The following is a 22,002-nucleotide window of genomic DNA, read 5'->3' as shown; positions in this document are numbered from 1 at the left end:
CACGGTAGTGCCAAAGAAATGCCCGTCTTTGTCAATGCCAACATTGGTTTGATCACTAGTGAGAAATTAGGGATCCACAGTCTACAGTAAGAAGCCATTCCTATCAAGGCTCTGACTTCCTTCTGTGTATTTGGGACAGACATGCTAGAAATGCTTTTAATTTGTTCAGGTGTCAATCTTCTTCCCTCCTTTGACAGGAGATAGCTTAAATAGGTGACCTCCTGTCGACAATACTGAAACTTTTTCAATGAAGATTTATGCCTATGCTTTGCTAGATGAATAAGCAATATCACAGTGCCTGCCTTGCAAGCACTTTCTGAGCCTGCAACTAAGAGAAGTTTGTCGACATACTGTAGCAGTGTACAAGTAGAAGGCAACTCAAGTGTATCGAGCTGCTCTTTCAAAGCCCTACTATAAATGCTCGGACTCGTACCCTTGTGGCGCACAGGTAAATGTAAACGAGCGTACCCCTTTGGCTGAACACAAACAAATATCTACTATCGACGTGTATGTGAATGCTAAGGAAGGCATTCTTAAAATCCACCATACTGAAATGAGTAGCAGAAGCTGGAATCATTGTCAGTATCATCGTTACATCAGGCACAATTGGAAATTGTGGGGCAACAATTTTATTGATATTGTGCAAATCGATAATGAAACGGAAAGGAATTTCATTATCCCCATTCTTATACACCGGTAAAATCGGGCTATTGCACAAACTTCCTGCAATTTCTTCAATTACACCACGATGCACAAAGTCGGAAACTATAACCTTCAAAGCTTGCTCACCATCAACTGAAATCTTATATTGTGAAATTTGTGGCAACTTAACTCCTGGTTTCAAAACAATTTGAACAGGCTCAATTTGCAAAATAACAACATCATTGTTGCAATCGCCCATAAACACGCCGAAACTTTATTAAATCCTGGTGGCAAAGGTCTAGTCATAAATTGTGAGGCAGAACATTTCTCTGGTGAAATCGTCAAACGCACTCCATCCAAAGAACAATGAAATACCGCATTTAACTCCTTCAACAGATTCAACCCCAACAAATTCTCTCCACAGTTCGTTGTGAGAAGATCCCTAAATGGACCCAGTGAAATCGGTACCAGCACAGAAACCGGACTAACCACTGGCGTACCAGAAAACCCTACTGAAACGTTATTCTGCCCTGACAGTGGAATGTCTGGAACCCGTAAATGATCAATGGAAAGCTTCTGTGCTTCTGTGTCTATCAAAAATAGATGCTTCCTATTCCCCACCATAATCTCAATGTAGGGACCTTTCTGATTAACGGTAATAGGCGTCGTTTCCAGACCCTGCTTCGGGCTGTCCAAACCAAACAATATTTCATCGAAGACAAAATCTTCAGAAAGATAGGCAGTTGAAGGATTATCAAAAATATTTCTGCTATCTACAGTAGGTTGCTGATTATCTTGTGAGAAAGACTGAGAATTTTGAGCGAACTGGCTTCTGCCAGGACCCCCTACCGCAGGGCAGCCCCTGGATCGTCTACCCATGACACCATATGTGTTATTCGACCTCTGCTGGAGGATCTGGCATTGTGCTTGCCAATGACCCTCTTCTCTGCAATAAGCACATTGGTTTGCATGTACAGGATCTAACGGTGCATTACTTTGTGGAACAAACTGACCTCGAAACTGTGCACTTCCACCTCTAGGCCCTTTGACCATCTGTTGCAGGAATACTTTGGTTTTTAGATCACCCCTTTTCTTTTCAATCCTTTCTTTCTTATTATTGACTCTATTCTCGTAATACTGAGCCACATGCAATACTTTGGACTGGGATTTAGCTTGCCAAGCACTCTCGGAAGTCATAATTTGTGACTGGATATCAGGCAACAATCCACACACAAACTTATCCAACAAACAATCTTTTTCCTGACTCAGTGCTTAAATCCTGTCCGCTAAAATCTGAGAATACTTGTTCGAACCAATTAAAGAATTCGGTAGCACCTACAGATTTTCCTTGGGTACAAGCAGTAAGTTTGTCCCAAACAATCCTTCTCTCTGGAATTAAAGTCTTCAATTTTGTTACTATTCTATATGGCAAAGTCAGTATCACCTGCGGTGGTCTTTCACCAGCTGTCCTTTCTCCATCTAACCTAACCAAGTTAATCCATGTGTCACCTAACCCCACTGGATCATCTACAGTCCTAATCTGTTTCCATAAATCCGCAGGTAGGAGCACCGGAAACAACAAATCTATATCACCCAAAGTGAAAATTGACGAATGCAAGACAGATTCTATTTCTTTATAAAACCCAGTTGGATTCTTCCTCATTTCTGGAATCGACTGTCTAATAGTATTCACTTCCTGTCTTGAGAACGGGACGTGAACAAACTGTGATACATAGTGAGCTGCAATATCATAGGCTGCTGCACCCGTTGCAACATTAGCCGGAATCTCAACCTTAGGAACGAATGTCGGAGGAACCTCTCTCATAGGCAACTGAGAAGTAGGCAGCTCCAAAAGTTTACTAAGCAACACCGCCAAATCGAGCACTAGAGTGGTGGAAGTAGTATCAGACGCAAAAGCTCTCTTATAAATATTCAATAATTCTGCGGGACCACACATCTTTTTCTTTATACATTTATCCTGCAAGTATTCTACCATTACCTGTAACACTTTCCTCTGCATTTCTGGAGTATACTGACTATACGTATCATAGACTTCTACGGGAGATATCAACATATCTGAAATCCATCTAGGCTCATCCCTCGTGCAAATTTGCGTTTCTTCACTCGTTGACTTACAAAGAGGAAGGAACCGTTTCAGCACATGAAAAGCATCCAAACTATCACCATCTACTTCATTATTCTGTAACCGCTATAACTCCCTTCTAAACTCAAAAACCCTCTCAATATGCTCATGTACTTTCTCCCCAGAATCCCCTGAATAAGCTAAAACATTCAAATCCCTCAACCTTTGAGGGACATTTGTGTCCGTCAATCTATTCCACATTACAGCCAAATGTATCCCCATCCCCTCAATAAAGACATTCTGATCGGGAATACTTTCTAGATTAAAGAGTGTAGCTAAGACAGTAGATTGTTCACCTTTCTCTATACATTGCTTAGCCCATGCATTCAAATCTTTCCTCTTCTCTTTGGAAACTGTGTTCCGTGTTATAACTTTTGATTCAGCATTCACTTTTTTATCAGCTACAAGCGGAGCAGAACCGCTTGGAAAGGAGAGAGTAGACAAATCCTAGTGGAGACACTACCACTGGCAAAGAAGGTGGATCTGTTGGAACATTAACAGTCAATGAAGGTACAGACGGAGGAACAACAACAGGAAGCGGAGCAATAACTGGTGGCGGAGGAGCAACAGGAAGAACAGGAATTGCTACGGGAGGAGGAATGACAGCAGGAAGAGGTAAGACAACGGGAAGAGGTACATAGGGAGGTGGTGCAGTGGCACCAGGCCTACGTTCATTTAAGAGTTTATCAATTAGTTTGTCTGAGGCATGAACATCTTTAGATGTATATATTTTCTGATTACCAAGTTGAAAAGCCCTATCCATGTTTCTAACAGACTCTGACTGTTTTTGTTGATCATACAATAATGCCTTTTCTGGGTTTGATATGTGACGACGTGCATGCTTCTCCTTACTCTTAAGATGCTGCATAGCTTCCTTTTTCCAATTTTGTATTACATCACATGCTGCAGTTCTAGCTTTTTTCTTTAACAATATGGATTCTAAATACTCTATTCGTGCAATCTCAAAACTACCATTGATTGTCCACTGAAGTTCGGAAGCATGTCTAGTTTGTCTGTGCCAAATATCACTGAATACTATACTACCAATGCTGTACTTACAGTACATAGTACATGCCGGCGACCCGTCCTGTGATGCCGGACAGCCAAATTCCAAAGATTGTCTGTCTCTGCGGAATAACGCCCTGAAACAGAAAGACAATTTCCCAGGCATGTAAGATTACTGGTGTTACCTGGCGTCGATTCTACTCACGAGTACAATAATACAACCAAATATCAGGATACTTAGGAATCGGGGCACAGCTCACCTGATTCAAAGGACAAAGGGAGGTCCAATTGGATTACAAAGGACAAAAAAGGACATTTGTGGTTGGTGATTTTGGCAAAACTGCCTGCCTCGATACATGGACCCTCATCAAGATGCCATCTCGGTCCGCTAGCTCACCGTCTAGGGATCGGATCATGCAGTACTGTTGAGGTGTCACATCTCATCCAAGAAGGGGCCCCCTTTTCTCACCTGCCGATCCCGGTCCGATAGCCGCGTCAACTCTTCAACGAGGTGGCATCAATCTTGAGGGCCCCTATTCGGGCGCCATCTGAAAGAACAAAGAAATATTGAGGCTGAGTACCACAAAGGAAATACACCAATCACAGGCTGAAAAGATTGACAGATCTTTTATTACTGTACAGATCACAAATCAAAACAGATAGCTATCTGGCTCCCAACACCTTGCAGTGTGTACCAGCCGACAAGGAGAGGTGTGAGAGAGATGAACATCTAAACATTCGTACTTTTATACAATATGTGTAATATTGTCCAGCCTCTCTTCACGTTAATAATTTGTGGTCTAGAGTTCGTGCCTAGTTCACATACAGATTATACAATATTATGCAAAGGATTACATAGGTTTGCATTTCCATGAAGACACAATAGCAATGTATGTTCTTGGATCCTACGGTAAACCTTATACTAAGTTCCTTTTCAATGCAGTTCAGCTAACGCATATGCTCGAGGCGTGTTCTTCATTGTCCCAATGTTTACACTAGAATGAGTCTTGTGAGCAGAGACAACACTTGAATAACAGTTCATACGAAGCACAAGGTCTCATTTCTTAGTCTAAACAGTCGGCTCTCGGACAACCTAAACATTAACAGAACTCAAAGGTCGGAAGGCTTGGTTGTAAGTCGAAAACATAGTCCACCATTTTAGAACGAAGAACATACGAGTAGAAATCAAAATGGCGGATGAATCTTAAAATGACAGCAAAGTTAACCCAAAAATCAGAACCTTGCAAAGCGGTTTTCCATGTAGCGTGAATAAGCTTAGGCCAATATAAATACTGAGGAGGTACTATATAATTACTGTTTAACAATGCCTTCAAACGTATGGTCCCTGGTTACAGAGATCGTTGCACAAATCTTTCTCAAGTTGGCCCTACCTGAGAAGATGCTGTAGTGAAAGAGTTGGTTAACATTGAGATCTGGAACACAAGGGGTCATAGATCTTTCAGCATGGAAAATAAGGGGCTTATATTTTTGGCAAATTTGACTTTATTATCTTCCAAGAGACATGGTTAAAAGTTGCATTTAGATTGGATGGCTTCTCAGTGTTTCACCAACTGGTCTTTGGGGGGGACTGGACGGCACTCGGGGGGGCTATGTATTGCCTGTAATAAGAACTTTTTTTCCAATCTGTCTACTGTCTGATGAGGTCACAGGTATTTTGCCGGTGAAAACTGAGCTTGGCTCAGAGAGGTCAAGTCTCAAAGGGATCATAGTTAATATTTACTGGAGCCCTCTGAGTCTTGATCTGCTTGTTGTCCATCAAACTCTATCAGAATTGTTTCTCCTTTGGTCAGTCCAATATCCTGACCATAAACTTCTGGTCATGGGTGATTTTAACTCACCATGTATAAAAGGGGGAGCCCAGGGGTCTTTGATGTATAAGCAACTAACAAAGAATGGGGTGCTATGGTGTAACTCTCTGCAAGAATGGGATTCATTAATGGCCAATGGGAATGGGGATTTTCCTCCCGAACCCACTTGGAACAGGGAGGAAAGCTTTTTAATAATAGATTATCTTTTCCTATCTAGAACTCTGTTTAAAAGATGTGCCGATTTTCCTGTTTCTAACGGGACCCCGAGTGATCATGCAATATTGGAAGCGGTCTTTGATATAAAGGTGGATATATCGGCGGACCTCTTTGAAGATGACTTGATCTTGAATAATGTTGGAAATAGGGTCATTAGATTCAAGAAGGGTGGCCGGGCCTTGGTGACAGCCCTGGCTAGGGCCTCTGGTCACCTGTCAAAGAAGATGTTATTATCATTATGTGAGCCAAATAGATGTGTTGAATGCTTATGGGATATTAACCCTCCTGCTGCGGTAGTTGCCCCAATGGCTCCTAAACATAGGCATCATTTGATGTCCAGATATGGAAAAAGAAAAGAGAAATGAGAAAAAACCCTAAAACAACTAAAAATACCTCTTAAAGATTCCCAAGATTTGGGGAGGGAGACCAGAATCCTAAAAAAACAACTATATGAACTTGTCAAGGTCTCTCAAATGCCACTGCTTAGGGAGAACATATGCTGCGGGGGATTTGTTTAAAGAAATCACATAATTTCTAGTCCATTATTGGCTGGCTAGACAAGTCTGTCAACGCAGCTCAGGATGGGGTGATAGAAGAACAAGTTTGGGTTGACCATTTTTCAAACCTCTATGGTGCGGAGAGCACGGTCAGCATCAAGACTGCTAATGATGTGGCGTGGTCACTCAATATCTCAAGAGGAGATACAAATATTGATAATGAAATATTTGTCTTCGAGAGCCTCAGGCCCTAATGGACTAAGTAATGAGATCCTAAAATGAGATCCGGATCCATGGGCCTGAATCTTGGCAGCTCTGTTTTCCAGAATATTAGATACTTAACAAATACCTGAGTCATGGAAAAGGGTGATTACTATACCTATTTACAAGAGAGGGGATCATCTGGCACCTTCAATCCATCGCCAAATCTCTCTGTTGGATGCCGATGGTAAAATCTTTGCTGGCTCAGTGTTGCGTGATCTGGAAACATGGGCAAACACAGAGGGTATCATCCCTAAACAGCAGATAGGCGTTAGGAGACGTCTTTCAACATCCCTTAATTATTGCCTTGTCTTAAGTAGTGTGAGAGGGGGGTCCTATTCGCAAGGTGGCTTACTGCTATTTGGTGCTTGGATAGTTTTATCCCAAGCCTTCAATACCATCAATAGGGATCACCTATGGGGTAAGCTAGGAGAGTGGGGCTTACCGGATAACCTCCTGGGCATTAGATAGATTTACATAAGAACTCAGAGCTTCAAGTTAGACGGAATAAGGCAGTGAAACTCTCTAAATCTATAGGGATTAAGAGGGGTGTACGCCAGGGGTGCTTAGTAGCTCGTTTCGTGTATAATCTGTACCTATCCAGTGTCGCCAGGTTGCTAAAAGAACCGGCCAGAGCAAGTCTCAGACTGGGTAGTACGAAAATCAACTGGTTGGCATACGCCAATGATATTGTTTTGCTAGATCACACCCAGATGGGTCTTCAACAGCTTCTTCTAGCTCTTCAAAACTATGCAGATTTGAATGACCTGAAGCTCAATCCTGAGAAATGTAAAGTCCTAGTATGTAAACATCCATTAAAGATCACTAAACCTTTCACTTGGCGTATAGACAACCATGTGATCCCATAACGAAAGAGGTACCTTACTTAGGCTCTTTGTTTAGATCTTTTCCCAATAAGGGGTTTGTATTATCAACTCTGGAGGCTAAAATATTACAACTAGGCTCACAAATGAAAAAAGAATAATAAGCAAATTTGGTAAATTATCCATTATCCCTATTATCAGATACTATATTGGTAATGTCATTTCAACATTACTATATGCTTTTGATACCAACCCCCAGGCACAACTAATAGACTGGGATAGATTGGAGGGAAAGTTATGGAGACCAGTCCAGGGCCTCCAGAACCGTGTCCCAATAGCATGCCTGTGATACGAGTTGGGACTCACATCTCTGAGAGCATGTCTTGAATGGAAGTGGATCTCTCTCTTTAGATTGATTTTGGCTCCACCTCTGGGTTCTCTCTAGGAGGAGGCCTTTGTTTTGATGCAAGGGTCGTTAAAGGTTTTTTAGAACAACTTGAAAGGACTATGCACTACAATCTTCTTGGAGTCGGAATGTTTGGAAGAGGTTCTGATCCAAAATCCCTTGAAGGTTAATGAACCTATGAAAAGAAGGGATTGGATCAGAACCATTGACACATTGAGATCCTCTAAGGTTTTTGCCTCCATGACCCCAACGGACCCCAACGGATAAACCAAGATCTTTTTTGTATTTGAAGAAATTTCCAGACCCAGTTACTTGAACAACATTTTTGAGATTTCACCTAAATTTATCGGCAACTCTCGAAATCCAAAACATTAGACATGGCGTAGAGTTAACTAACAACATCTGCCAGAAATGCGATAGGGCAGATTCACAGTGAGATATTTGCTGATGGTCTGTCTGGGAATTTTAGAACTGAGGGAATTAAGACTAGCAAGATGTGTTAGTCATAACTGGTCATTGGAAACAGATTGTTTTTGGAAGAGGCTAGCATCAAGTAATGAAGCCTTTTTAGCCTTTTTAACCTTTGAAGTGGTTAAACTTATAAAAGAATGGAGATTGCTGAGATCGTTTTAAGTGTTGATTAGGTGTTTCTTTAAAAGGGAAATGATGATTTGGAGCAGATAAAGCTGGATATTGTTATTGTTTTTTCTTTGGCTCATTTTTTTTTATCTTCAGATATGTCAACTGCAAAACTGTTTTTATAGAAATCTTTCTGATTTATTTTCTTTCAAATGTAAATTCTTTCTTTTTTTGAATTCTTGCAAATGAGATTTAATTTTACAAAAGGTTCTTTTTCTTTTTTATTTACTGTGATAAGTGTTTTGTTTTGTGAAAAGCCGAATTATGGTTTGACTGCTGTATCATTTTACTCCCATCTCTGCAAAGTGTGAGTAGTATACTCCCACTTACAGGTATTTTCTGGGGCTCGGTTTGTGCATGTTGTTTTCTGTCTAATGGATGCACACAATTGTGCCCTCCCAGGGGCACATTCTCACATTGTTGTTGTGGGCACGAAGAATAGGCCCCAATTCATCATTGAATGGCACCTGGGATGTGGCTTCAGTATGTGTGTGCTACACAGGGGATGTTATTTATGTGAGTGATGATTGTCCCAGCTGGGTGCGTGCAGCCTCTCCGTGTGCTATTTGTGTTGTATTGTATCTCACCTAAGCTAGTGTTGTGGGATTCTGGATTGGTGTCATCATGAATGTTGACAGGGGTAGGCACTGTCCCCTGTAAATGTGTACATGGTTGTCATTGTCATTTATTGTCAACGTCTATTGTTCAGTGTGTCAAATGCATGTATGTGCATGACCATACATACTCAATGATGAACCATGCATTTCCATGTTTTCCAGATGCCAGGGCCTGTTGCAGTCGTTACTGGCCGAAAATGTAGCTATCATGTGTGCTGCCCGGGAAATTGGCATACACTTCCATGATGATTCCATTGGGATCGTACACTACCTGCACATTACTGAAGGTCCAGTGCTTTCGATTCTGTAGATGTGCTCCGTCATTCATGGTGGGAAGGCGGATGTAGCGCAGCATGTGTGTGGTCAATTGTGCCAGCCCCACGATGCCCCAGAGCCACTTTGTGCACTTCATAAATTCAAAAAATAGAAAATAAAAATAAAATTGCACCTAGTACATGGGGGAAGTGTTCCACTGCATACAATTCCTGGATCAGTGCTTGCCTTTCCACCAGTGTTCGGGGCATGTATATGTGCCTGCGCACACATGCACAGGCTGTTATGGATGCCAATACCTGGCGTAGAGAGGGGGATTGGGTGGACTGCGATAACCCACCAACTATTTCAGTGGTTGGGCGGAAGGACCCAGTTGCAATGAAATGGAGTGCAGTCAGCATTTTTTCTAGGGGGGAAGGGCCTGGGAGCAGATGGTGGGTGATGCTAAGCCATCTTCCCTTTCCTTGATGAGATCTAGGAACATATGGGGGGACCTGTGCCTGGCATATACCTGGTCCTCTGATGCATGCTGTGAAAATCCAGGCCGTGAGCATCCTCCTCCTCCTGCCGTGTCCGTGCATGATAGCTTTGATGGTATTGTGGCTGTAGATATTGGTTTGTTGGGTGTTGCATTTTTCATACGCATTGCTTACTACGCAAGTTGAAGTTTACGCATACTATCATGTGGCAGATGAATCACATGGTTTGCGTGTGCTTTTTCTTGACTCAATGTATCTGGCAGAATCACATGCAGTACCCTTTGGGAACATTACATGTAATTAAGCCGACAAGTGGCAGTGCAATTTCACCTTTGGTACAAGCCTGTACTAAACAGTTAAGTGGTAGCCATGGCTGAGCAGCCAGACTTATCTCAAGAGCTGAGTGAGCAGTAGGACAAGTTACACATAGGGCCAACAAATAGTGATTCAAACATACACTTTACTCAAGGTTTGCTAGTTAACGGATATACATGTATTTACACAGTCAATTTGAAAACATTGCACTAGCAAGAGCAGCTCAATATCATATACTAATACACTACAAATAGACAACCAATAAGTATTGAACAAGTTCAGCTCCCCTGAAGTGGGAGCAAAATGGCACTTCAAATACTTAATAAAGGGGTAAAAAGACAAGGTTATCAGAACCAACAGCACACATACTTGCATAGTCAGGGCAAAGGGTTTCAGTAAACTACAACCCGCAATTCAATTCATGGGCCTGGACCAAAGTCAATGGTTCAGAGTCTTTGTATAGGGTAGCACAGTTCTGGTAGTAAACGGTTTAGTCTTTGCCACAGGGTTTAGAAGAATTTGGCTAGGCGAAAAGTTAGACAAATGTTTAGGGAAAGACAAGCCTTCGAAGTTGGGAAGGTTCCCAAACTTTCGCAATGACCGAAAAGATTTCCGGACAGCGTTTGCACAGTACGTTTGAATTGGAGAAGGGCTGTAGCTGAGGCAGTTGTTCCTGGCAGTTCGAGCAGATTTTGCTGTTCCTGAGCTTCAGTCGTGGACACAAGAAGGAGGATGTCAAGAGGTTCCTGCACTGCCCACGGATGATGCCACAATCTTAGCAAAACGTCAGTTTAAGGTGTGAGTGCCTTAAAGACCACAAACTGGTATCCTTCTCACTGGCTATCTGGTTTTCCACAGCACTCTGCAGAAAATTCGACCAGGAGGAGACGGTGTCCATGCGGCTTGCGAGTTGGTTGTTCCCACCAAAATCAAGGCAAGAAGTTAACCTTGAAGGGCTTCTCTGTCGATGGAGTTTCAGGCAATTCGGACTTGCAGCAGGGCTTCAATGGTCATCCAGGAGTTGCAGCAGTCCTCTTCCTTCAGCTTGTCTTCGGTTCTTTTGTTCCAGTGGTCGACTCTGCTTTCCAAGTCCCAGAGAACTGCTTTTAAACAGTTTTCCCCCATTCATTCCAGCCTGGCTGTCACTCACAAAGCAGGGTGGCTGTCCTTGCCGCATAGCCAGCTGGCCAATCATGCCAGAGTGCATTCAGGGCTCGTAGGAGACTAAGCACAGGGAGTTTCGGGCACCTCCCTCACATCCTGTCCACCCCAGACACTCAGGCTAAAGGCCAACAAACAAAGGGACCAAACCTTGTTTGGCGCGCAGAGACAAACACAAGAAGGACCTTCCCTAAAAGGAATGCCGAAAAAAGTCGACCAGAGTCTGTTTTTACAGATAGGTCTTGGGTGCCATATTGAAAATCATGGCTGACCTGATTTTTAGCTACCGTTGTTGGCGGTCGGGAAAAATCATGGTAGTTAGATCTAAACCACTGCCACCGGCCATTTATAGTAGGAAAGGGTCACATTTTATTGTTACAAGAGTGTTTTGACTCAGGGGATGCTAGGCAACCCCTCCAGCACTCTATAGGAAGATAGTGTGTGCTGGGTCTGTAATTTTTTAAAATGTTTTAATTCATTTATTTTCAAGATTTACAATAATCAAAATGTACATCACCAAATGTTCAAACAGAGCATAGAACGCAACACTCAATTTTACATAGGCATGGAAGCAAAAGAAGCCAAAGCATGTATAAATATTAAAACATTTCAGATAATACAAGACAAACTTCGTACCTTTCTCAAAATAAAACACCTAATCACAAAATAACTTGATAAAAACTGCAACACAGAACAGTACAAAAACATAAAGACAACACACCGACTACATAAAACAGAACAAAAACAAAACAGGGGGGATCCTCAGCTAACACACATATACAACAGCAGGTAGCCGGATCCAATAGGAACAACTAATCCTCAGATACACAGTCACCATATAAATCTGTAAATGGTTTCCAAAGAGCTTGATACTTGTTTTCCTTGCCTTGTCTCACACCCGCTCAAAGTTTGACAATACCAACAAATCATTAATCCAATTCTCCACTTTGGGCTTCTTCCTCGTCTTCCACACCATCAGTACCTGTTTCACTGCAACCACAAGAGCTTTATCAACCCAATGTCCGTACCGACGAGCAACCGCACAATGTCCCTTACCTGACAACAGCAACACCTGCATAGGCATCCTGGGAAAACTTATGGACAAGATCGCCTCCAGCCTATCCAACATTCCCACCCAAAATTCTAACACCCTAGGACAATACCATAACATGTGAATTAACGTTCCCTTTTCCTCCCCACATCCCCAACACAGGTCATCATCAGTTAATCCAAATTTATGCATACGCAATGGAGTCCAATACAGATGCCCTAATATTTTCAAATGAATCAATCTCAACCTGAGATCCAACCTACTTCTATAACCTACATTCCACATAGATTCCCATTCTTTTTCTGTAATGTCACAGCCCAACTCCTGTTTCCACCTCTCCAACACACTCCTGTCAGCATCAACAGCCTTAGAACATATCGGCATCAAACCATTATAAGTGCTTACCATTCGCGGTGATGACAGAAGAATCTGACCACCCGCCGACACCACTTCCAACGGTCCTGACAACATTGCCAATCTTTCACTAAATAGAGCTTTCAACTTGACAAACCTACTCAGTTCCCTCCCTGCCAAATGAAACGTCCTCTGCAACTCCTCGAATGACAATATACAGCCATCACGCACCACATCTCTGATAAATAGAACCCCTTTCGAGACCCAACGACTCCAACAAAAAAGGTTTATTGGCAAGTTGTAAACTTGGAATAAACCAAATAGATGCTCCATAGTGCAAGTACAAGTTCCCTTGAAAGAGACTCAACCACCACATCAAAACGTCTTTAGTCACCTTAAGAGTCGGAAGTTTACTACCCGTCCCAGGCAGACGTCCCATCGAAGTATTAACATGCAACGGAAATCCATTCAATTTATACCTCTCAATGGGCCTCATTACACGGTAGGTGCTAAAAAACGGGATTTACCGGCATGGCTCTATTAGCGTGTCCACCCTCACAGGAGACCGCCAATAGCGTACCATTACGAGTAAGCGGACACGCGCATAGGGCCATGCCGGTAAATGACCCTACCGCCATGCCGCAAAAGCACCTTACCGGGCCCACCCAAAGTGCTGATAGCACCTCCGCCCTCACTGTACATGCTATTAGCAGTCACCGCTATTAGCGGTGACCGCTATTAGCATCGACCGTTAAATTGCGGAACCGAAAATAGCATCATCGCACCGGAACGGGAAAGAGCACGGCGGCCATCTTTAAAAACACAATCCATTACCATCCTCTGCCCCCTGGACCATTTTGGAGTTGGGAGCTGTGTGAAATCATCCGTGACACCTGCATCATGCCCAAGGCCTTGAAGAAAACCTGTGACAGGTAGCGGAAGGAAAAGTATACTAACGAGGAACTGGTCATGTTGACACAGACCCTTGCAGAGCATGCAGAGGTAGTCTTTGCCAATGACATGCGCCGTGCCACCTTGCTGAAGAAGAAAGCCATCTGGGAGGAGGTGGCTGTCAAAGTCAGCGCCGTGGGCAGCAGCACGCGCACTGTGCGCGAATGAAGGAAGAGGTGGGACGACCTCAGGCTGCGGGTGAGGGGCATCCTGGCGGAGAACCACCGCATTGCCAGTGCCGGTGGAGATGGCTTCCCAATACGCCTGAAGGAATGGGAGAAGAATTGCGCCAACATGATTGCCACCGAAAGCATCGAGGGAGTGGGCAGCATGGAGATCGGCGTGGCTACCACTTCCGATGCAGGTGAGTGTACACATGACAGGATGCGGTGTGAATGTACAGTCACCCCCATATGTGAGCACAGACCCCACGCATGCATGGACACACATCCACACATGCATCCACCCATCACCATGTGAGTGTCAGACCCAAACACACACACATGCACACATCACCAGAGACAAGTCCCAAACTCAACCATGCATGGATGAGGCACTGAACTGGCACATCACCTGCATCCACAACTGCTAAGTCCCAATGGCCACAACTGCATCATTCCTGTAATTTACATTGAGTATATTGAAACGCAACCAATGCCATCCCCCTCCTCGTCCCTGACAGGCTCACATACAGATGGGGAGGATGCCGCTGATGCATCAAAGGCACCATCTACATCCAAGAGGCCAAGAGCACAGGAGCCGGAGGATACCCCTGCAACATCCAGGGGCAAGGGGGGAAGGCCACACCTGAAGAGTGGCAGCCTACGTCATAGTGCCACTGCCAGGGCAGCAGTAGCTGCACCACCAACTGTGGCCCCACCACCGGAGGCAAACCCACCGTCAACAATGCCAGACACCCAGGGCCCACTATCAGCTGCGGCAAGCTCTGCTGGTGAGGCAGCCGCCACTGGCCCCCTGTCCGATCCAGAGGACACCCTACTCCAGCACATGGAGATGCACACCCCAAGCCCCCCAGGAAGCCCAGAGGCAGTGGCATCCCAGGCCCCTGGTTCTGATGGGACTTTCGAGGACACCAACCCTGCAATCATGTCACCCATGCTACCATCACCTGTTGCATTGGAGCCATCTGAGGGCACGGCATCCAATGCACGGTCACCCGGCACTGACCTCCAAATTTCCGCCATCATGCAGCGCCAAAAGGAGCTGACCGTGCTGGTTGGCCAGCATGTCGCTGAGGCTGCCAATCTCACTGAGAACACAGTCCGGACGGTGAGGCACTCCACTGAGCGCATGGACGCCAACACAGACAGGATATGCAATGAAATTGCAAGTCTTAGGGAGGTGCTTGTCCGCATGGCAGACACAATGGACCGCCACTTTCACCAACAAGGCCAGTCTGCCCCATCCTCGTCTTCCGGGTTGACACAAACAAGCCCCCTCAGGCGCTCGATGCGAACCACCAGGCGCACGTCTGGCAACCCTCAAGATCCTTCCAAGGACAATTGAAATTAGGGGGTTGATGGGGATACCTCGGTGTGCATTGGCCATGGCAAAAATGGCAGAGACATGAGGGACTGTTGTGGGGAGTGGTGGGAAGGGTGTTATGGGTCTGTTGGGGGGGTGGTGGGAAGGGTGTTATGGGTCTGTTGTGGGGGGTGGTGGGAAGGGTGTTATGGGTCTGTTGGGGAGGGGTGGGAAGGGTGGTGGGATGTTGTGGGGCTTGCACTTCACCTTTATGTTAGTCAATACACTGGTTTCTGATGAAAACACAGCCTTGGACATCTTCATTGTGTGTGTGTGTGTGTACTTCATTGGCGACAGGGTCCATTGCGTGCTCTGAGACATACACCATTGCATTCCTCCCCATATCCATGTGACAGTACGAAAACATGTTCCGCAGATTGATTGGCTGATCAGATGCTGTCTCACAGCACGTGCTTCCTGGCCATCCCCTCTTGCAACACCTGCATCCCCTTCACCTCCGTCCACATCAACATCATCATCCTCATCATGTGCTTCTATTCCAACGTCAGGGGGCAGTGGGCTATTCCGTCTGTCACACATATTGTGCACATGACACATGCCATGGTGATCTTGGCCACCTTCTCATGTCCATACAGGAGAGCAGCACCAGACCTGGTAATGCACATTCGACATGACTTCAAAAGTCCAAAGGCCTGCTCAGTCACGATGCAGGTACGGGTATGTGCACGATTGATTACCTCCTCGTGCCTGTTATGTGGTCTCCGTACAGGTGTGAGGAGCCAGGTTTTCAGGGGATAGGCCGCATCACCTGTATGGGGGGATGAATGGGGTCCTGTTACTGTTCACCTCAAGGGCAGCCTGTTCACATCACACAAATTGACATAGCATTGTGTTGCAAGTGCTAAAATGAGCGCATACATGCAGATGGTCTGTGTGACGGCAACGTGCAAGTGTGTGGCCGACCCTGCAAGTAGAAATGGCACAATAATGCCTACAACAGTAATTTTCACACGTCCTGGGTGTGGCCAGGTCTTAGGTGTCCCTGGCCCAGGCAAATTTTGTAGCACACTGCTTGTGTACTGACATTCTGACACCAATGTTGCCATGCTGTGAAGCATCACTTCCGTGGTGCTATAGGTGTGTGGTTCAGTGCTATGTCTAGGGGTATTCCCTTTGCATGCATTCAAGGGTACATTGCTGGATTGATGCTGCGATGCGCTGATTCTGTATTACCATCTTGACGCCATGTTGCTGATTTGTGTAATATGTGGCGTGGCATGATGTGCAATGGGGATGGATGTGTAATATTTTGCAGCCTGCATTGTTCTCATAGTCGTGCACCTTCAAATTGCATGTGGATTCTTCTCAGGTACATCGTGGCCTTCCCTGAAGGACATTTGCGTACATCTGTATGTCCATTTTCCCTACGGACGCCAGACAACACCCAGTTGGAGTATGTATCTCCCCCCCCATTCACACCCAGTTGGAGTATGTATCCCCCCCCCATTCACTCCCAGTTGGAGTATGTATCTCACCCCCCAAATCACGCTGCCATGTGCTTGCCCTGCTACTCACCAAGTAGCCACGAACGTTGTCCGGTGTGTCGCTCCATGTAGCGTGGCATACTTGAGTCCCGCAGAACCATGGGATCATGTGTTGATCCTGGGAATCTGGCACAGCAATGTGTGATTATCTTGCTGGCGTCACATACCATTTGGACGTTGATAGAGTGGAATTGCTTCCTGTTTCGGTACACTGCTTCATTGTGATGTGGGACCACCAATTCCGCATGGGTACAGTCGATGGCCCCGATGCAACTTGGAATGCCTGCCAGTGAATAGAAGCCAACTTTTGTGTTTGCAATCTCCTGGGCAGTCTGTGGCATGGATATGTGTTCAGGTGCATGCTTCAGGAGTGCATTGAGTACCTGGTTCAGCGTGCGTGAGGATACTGGTTGTGGGATGCCATGCATCTGTCCCACTGTATGCTGATGGGTGCCTGTGGGCAGAAAGTGGAGCACACTCTCCACCTTCAGTAGCGGGGGGATAGCAGTTCTGATGTCTATGAGGCTTGCAATGTCGTTGTGGATCATGTCCACGATGCTGGTGATGGGAGCCCTGTCCAGACGGTACAGGGTGTGTATCTGCTCAGGGGTCAGGTTGAATGGACTGGCTCTGATCCTGGGTACTGGTGGGTGCCTCTGTGGTATGATTAGGTGCCGTTGTGGTGCCTGCTGTGCCTGTCTTGCCCTCCTCCTCCTCCTCCTCCTCCTGCATCTCCTTTGTGCTGCCTGTTGTTGTAGCAGCTGCGCTGCAATGAGGTCCTCCAGGCCATGTAATGCTGCCAGTATCGGAACCATCTTGGTGTGGGGAGGGGTGTGGGAAGGGGTGTGGTGTGCTCCTTTTGAGCTGCCACAGTCTCCATTGCCTTCACCTGTGCTGATTTGGTCCACCTGTGGCAGGTGGGAACACTGCCCATTTCCCTTAACGGGTGGTCCGCGATGCCGGTATTTGCACCATGGCGGTAAGGGGTTTGGGGGGATTTACCATGCCGCTATTAGCATGTGCACTGGCCTTGTGATGCTGTGCTAATAGCGGCATGGCGTAATTAATGGAATGGAGGGTCGCGCGCACGCGGCCTGCCCGCTATTAGTGGCACCGTAATTAGCGGTGCCGCTAATAGCGGTGTGCCGGGTCGTGATCCACATGAGGATTTAACATTACCGGTAATACATTACAGGTAACGTTAAATAAATACTGCCTTCCGTGTAATGAGGCCCACTGTGTACCCACAAGGGTTCTGGCCCATTCCCCACTGAAAAATAATATGCAGCCTTTTTCAAAAGAAACCCTCTATAGTAGCGTTCCAAATCTAGGTACCAAAATCCCTGTTTTTAGTACTACACGTCAAAATAAACTTAGGAATTTTAGGTCTCTTTTTATCCCCCCATAGAAAGTCTTGAAAAACACAATCGATACTGGCCAGCATCTTTTTCAAAAACTTCAGAGGCAAAGATTGCACAACATAAAGCACCTTTGGTAAAAGAGTCATCTTAATAGCGTTGACATTAGCCCAAATCCCCATCGGTAATCGTTCCCATCTCCTAACATCCTTACGCAAGGTAGCCACCAATTTTCCTACATTGAATTCCACCATTTTTTTGACATCGTTAGTCAGATAAATACCCAAATATTTCACGTGAGATGTAGTACATTTACAATGCAAGTCCAAAATAACCATGTACACAAGTAATAGTGATTGGAAACACCTATGTTTTGTCCCAATTAATTTTATGTCTCAACAACACACTCACCCTATCAAAGACATTTTTTAGAACTACACTACCTCGCTCAGGATCTGCCAAAACCACCACCATGTCATCTGCATATGAAAGGACCTTAACTTCTACACAACCAAACTTCAGACCCCCAATGCCTTGTTCCCCACGTATATAGGCCAACAATGGCTCCAAAGCAAGATTGAACAAGTAGGGTGACAAGGGGCACCCCTGCCTAGTTCCCCTAGACAACCCAAAAGCTTCAGACAAAACACTGTTTACCCAAATCCTAGCCTTGGCATCACTCTAAAGACAACTGATTATCCCTAGAAATCCATTCCCAAATCCCATCTGCCTCATTTCAAACTGCAAAAATCTCCAACTTACTCTATCAAATGCTTTCAAAGCATCCATAAAAATCAAGGCCGCTTCCGATAGATCTTCCTGTTTCAAACTCATTATATCATAACCAAATCTATACCGCAAAAACCCCACTTGGGATGTATGAATCAATTTACCCACACATTTTCCCAATCTATTAGCCATGATCTTAGCAAATATCTTAACATCCACATTCAGTAATGAAATGGGACGATAACTGTTACAATTCTTCCGATCCTTCCCCTCCTTCGGTAACAAGGTAATCATTGCTTCACATGTCGACTGGCACAGATCAAATTCATGAATAAACAGATTAAACAACCTACATAAGATAGGAGGCAAATAAGTCTCAAATTTCCTGTACAATTCCACAGGAATAGCATCCATTCCTGGAGATTTACCCACTCTTAGCTGCTTAATAGGCAGTAAAACATCATCCACCTCAATATCCATTTCTAAATCCCTGCTTTCCTCCAACGACAGCCTAGGATGGTTCAAATCCACAAAGCAACTTTCAATTCCTCCTGAGATGGGAACACATCCTCAGAATACAATTTCTCATGAAATTCTTTAAAACATTTACAAATATCAATATTTTTCATTTTCATATCACCATGTTCATCAACAAGACTTTGAACAAAAGGTTTCTCCGTCATACCCTTCAACCTACTAGCAAGCAGTTTTCCACTCTTATCACCACATTCCCAGAATTTCTGCTTCGTATAAAAAATACCCATCTCAGTCAATTGGTCATTCTTACTAGCCAACAACTTCCGAGCTTGTAACATCTCCTCCTGATCCTTAACCATACCCGACTGCGCATATCTTTGTTGCAAATCAGACAGCCTACTTTCCATATGTTTCAATTCATTCAAATGCTTAATCTTCAAGTGCGTGATTTTACTTATAAATTCCCCTCTTAATACAGCCTTAAAACCATCCCACACCATCCTGAAGTCTGTCGACCCTTCATTTTCTTCAAAATACCTCTCCATAAACTTCTGGATGCTTTCACAAACCTCACTATCATCCAAAACCCCTACTTTAAGACGCCACCTAAAAAACGTGGGACTCTCCCGTTCCATAACCACCTTCAAATCCATAAGAGCATGGTCCGAAATCTCCCTTTCCCTAATGCTCACATCAATTGTTTTATCCAACAATGATTCGGACACCAAAATGTAATCTATCCTAGAAAACGTATCATGCACTGGAGAAAAGAATGTAAATTCCCTCGAAGAAGGATGAACTTCAGACCAGATGTCCACTAACCGAACTTCTGTAGGAAGAAATCAAACTCCTCACAAACACCAAAATTAGTGAACCTACATTGAATAGTCCGGTCAATCTTATAATCTCTAACGCAATTAAAATCCCCCTAAAATAACCGTCTCACCGTGCATTTCACCGAGCAAACGTGATATATCCTCAAAGAAGCATTTGTTCGGCGAACACGGTCCATATATACACCCCAACGTGATCTTCTTACCACAACACTGGATATCAATAAAAATCATCCGACCCTCCCCATCCATCACCACTTTATCAACATTGAATTGTAAACCTTTCCTAAATAGGATGATGATTCCTCTCGATTTAGACAACTAAGAATCCAACAATCCAATTCACCACAACACCCAATTGAGGATCCCCCGCAACAAACAATCCACAAAGACAAAACAAAACAAACACATAAACACAAACTAACAAAGAACAACACCACTTTAGTATCTGGATAAAACCTCCAGATTGCACATGAGTGCACATCACACCCGCATATAGCGCATTCCAACCCATTTCCCCCAGGATCCTAGCCCATAAAATCAGTACCATCACTAAAAATCCTTCCCTTTAAACAAAACCCCCAATCCAGCTAACATATGGAACCCTCCAAAAAATCCCTCAACACCCTCCCAACATAATACATTCACATAGAGATATAAGCATTACATTCAATATGCAGCAACAAAGGCCAAACCAATTTGACTACTCTATACTAGAGCAAATACATTTCCCCACCACGCAAAAATAGATAATGACTAAACTAACAGCATAACAAATGTAAATTTCCGAATACATGCCCAAACAGTTCCACCAAATCCAAAACTCTTAAACATCTCTCACACCCATCTCAATCACCAAAGCCCTTAGCCAGGCCATTCCAAATAAAAGCCAGTATCCAAACATATTGAGTACTTGCACACAGAACCACCCGACATACATCTAGACCCCACAACCATGGCCCAAAATTGCATCAATGAATCCTCATAACCTCCTTTCACTTAAACTGAAGCCACCTCAATAAAGTAATAATAACCATCCATTCAAATCTACATCTCATTCATACATTGCCCAACAGTCAGACAGTCCATTGTATACATATATTGAACCATAGAATAAAGTCATCAACAGTAAGACTCAATGAGACCCATAAATAAATAAAACCACCATTATTACCCCTCTGTAACATCTTCACATATAACATAGATGTAAGAAACATCCAGTACTGTAGACCACTGCAATAACAAGGCCTCAGACATCAAGGGGGTAATTCATAGAATTCAGCGCACAAGTGGCGCATGCGGCTGGCGCACAGTGTGCGCATGCGAATCCCTGCGCCAGCCGCGTGCGCTAAAATACATTTACGCGCACAGCATATTCATGGATTCCAGCCACCAAAACCAGCCGTGGCGCACAGTGGCGCAGCGACCCTGCAGCAGCACCAGTTACGCCCCCAAGAACGCCCCATGCGCAGGGAAAAGCCATCAAAATCCCCAATCCAGCGCAAAGGGCTGCGCTAACCCTGTTCCAGCACGGCAAGCGGGGAACGCGTATCACTGGGGATCGCGGGAAGTTTCACACGCGATTGGCCTGTGCGAGCGAGGTACGTGTATTACTGGGGTGCGCGGGAAGTTTCACACGCGATTTCAGCAGGGTACGTGTATTAATGGGGTGCGTGGGAAGTTTCACACGCGTTTTCAGCTGGGTACGTGTATTACTGAGGTGCGCAGGAAGTTTCACACGCGATTGGCCCTGTGCGAGCGGGGTACGTGTATTACTGGGGTGCGCGGGAAGTTTCACACGCGATTCCAGCAGGGTATGTGTATTACTGGGGTGCGCAGGAAGTTTCACACGCAATTTCAGCTGGGTACGTGTATTACTGGGGTGCGCGGGA

The sequence above is a fragment of the Ambystoma mexicanum genome, chromosome 3q, assembly GCF_040938575.1.
Source record: "Ambystoma mexicanum isolate Mex_15411 chromosome 3q, UKY_AmexF1_1, whole genome shotgun sequence".
Lineage (NCBI taxonomy): Eukaryota > Metazoa > Chordata > Amphibia > Caudata > Ambystomatidae > Ambystoma > Ambystoma mexicanum.
The sequence above is the reverse complement of the archived record's forward strand: the minus strand, read 5'-3'. Positions refer to the sequence as shown.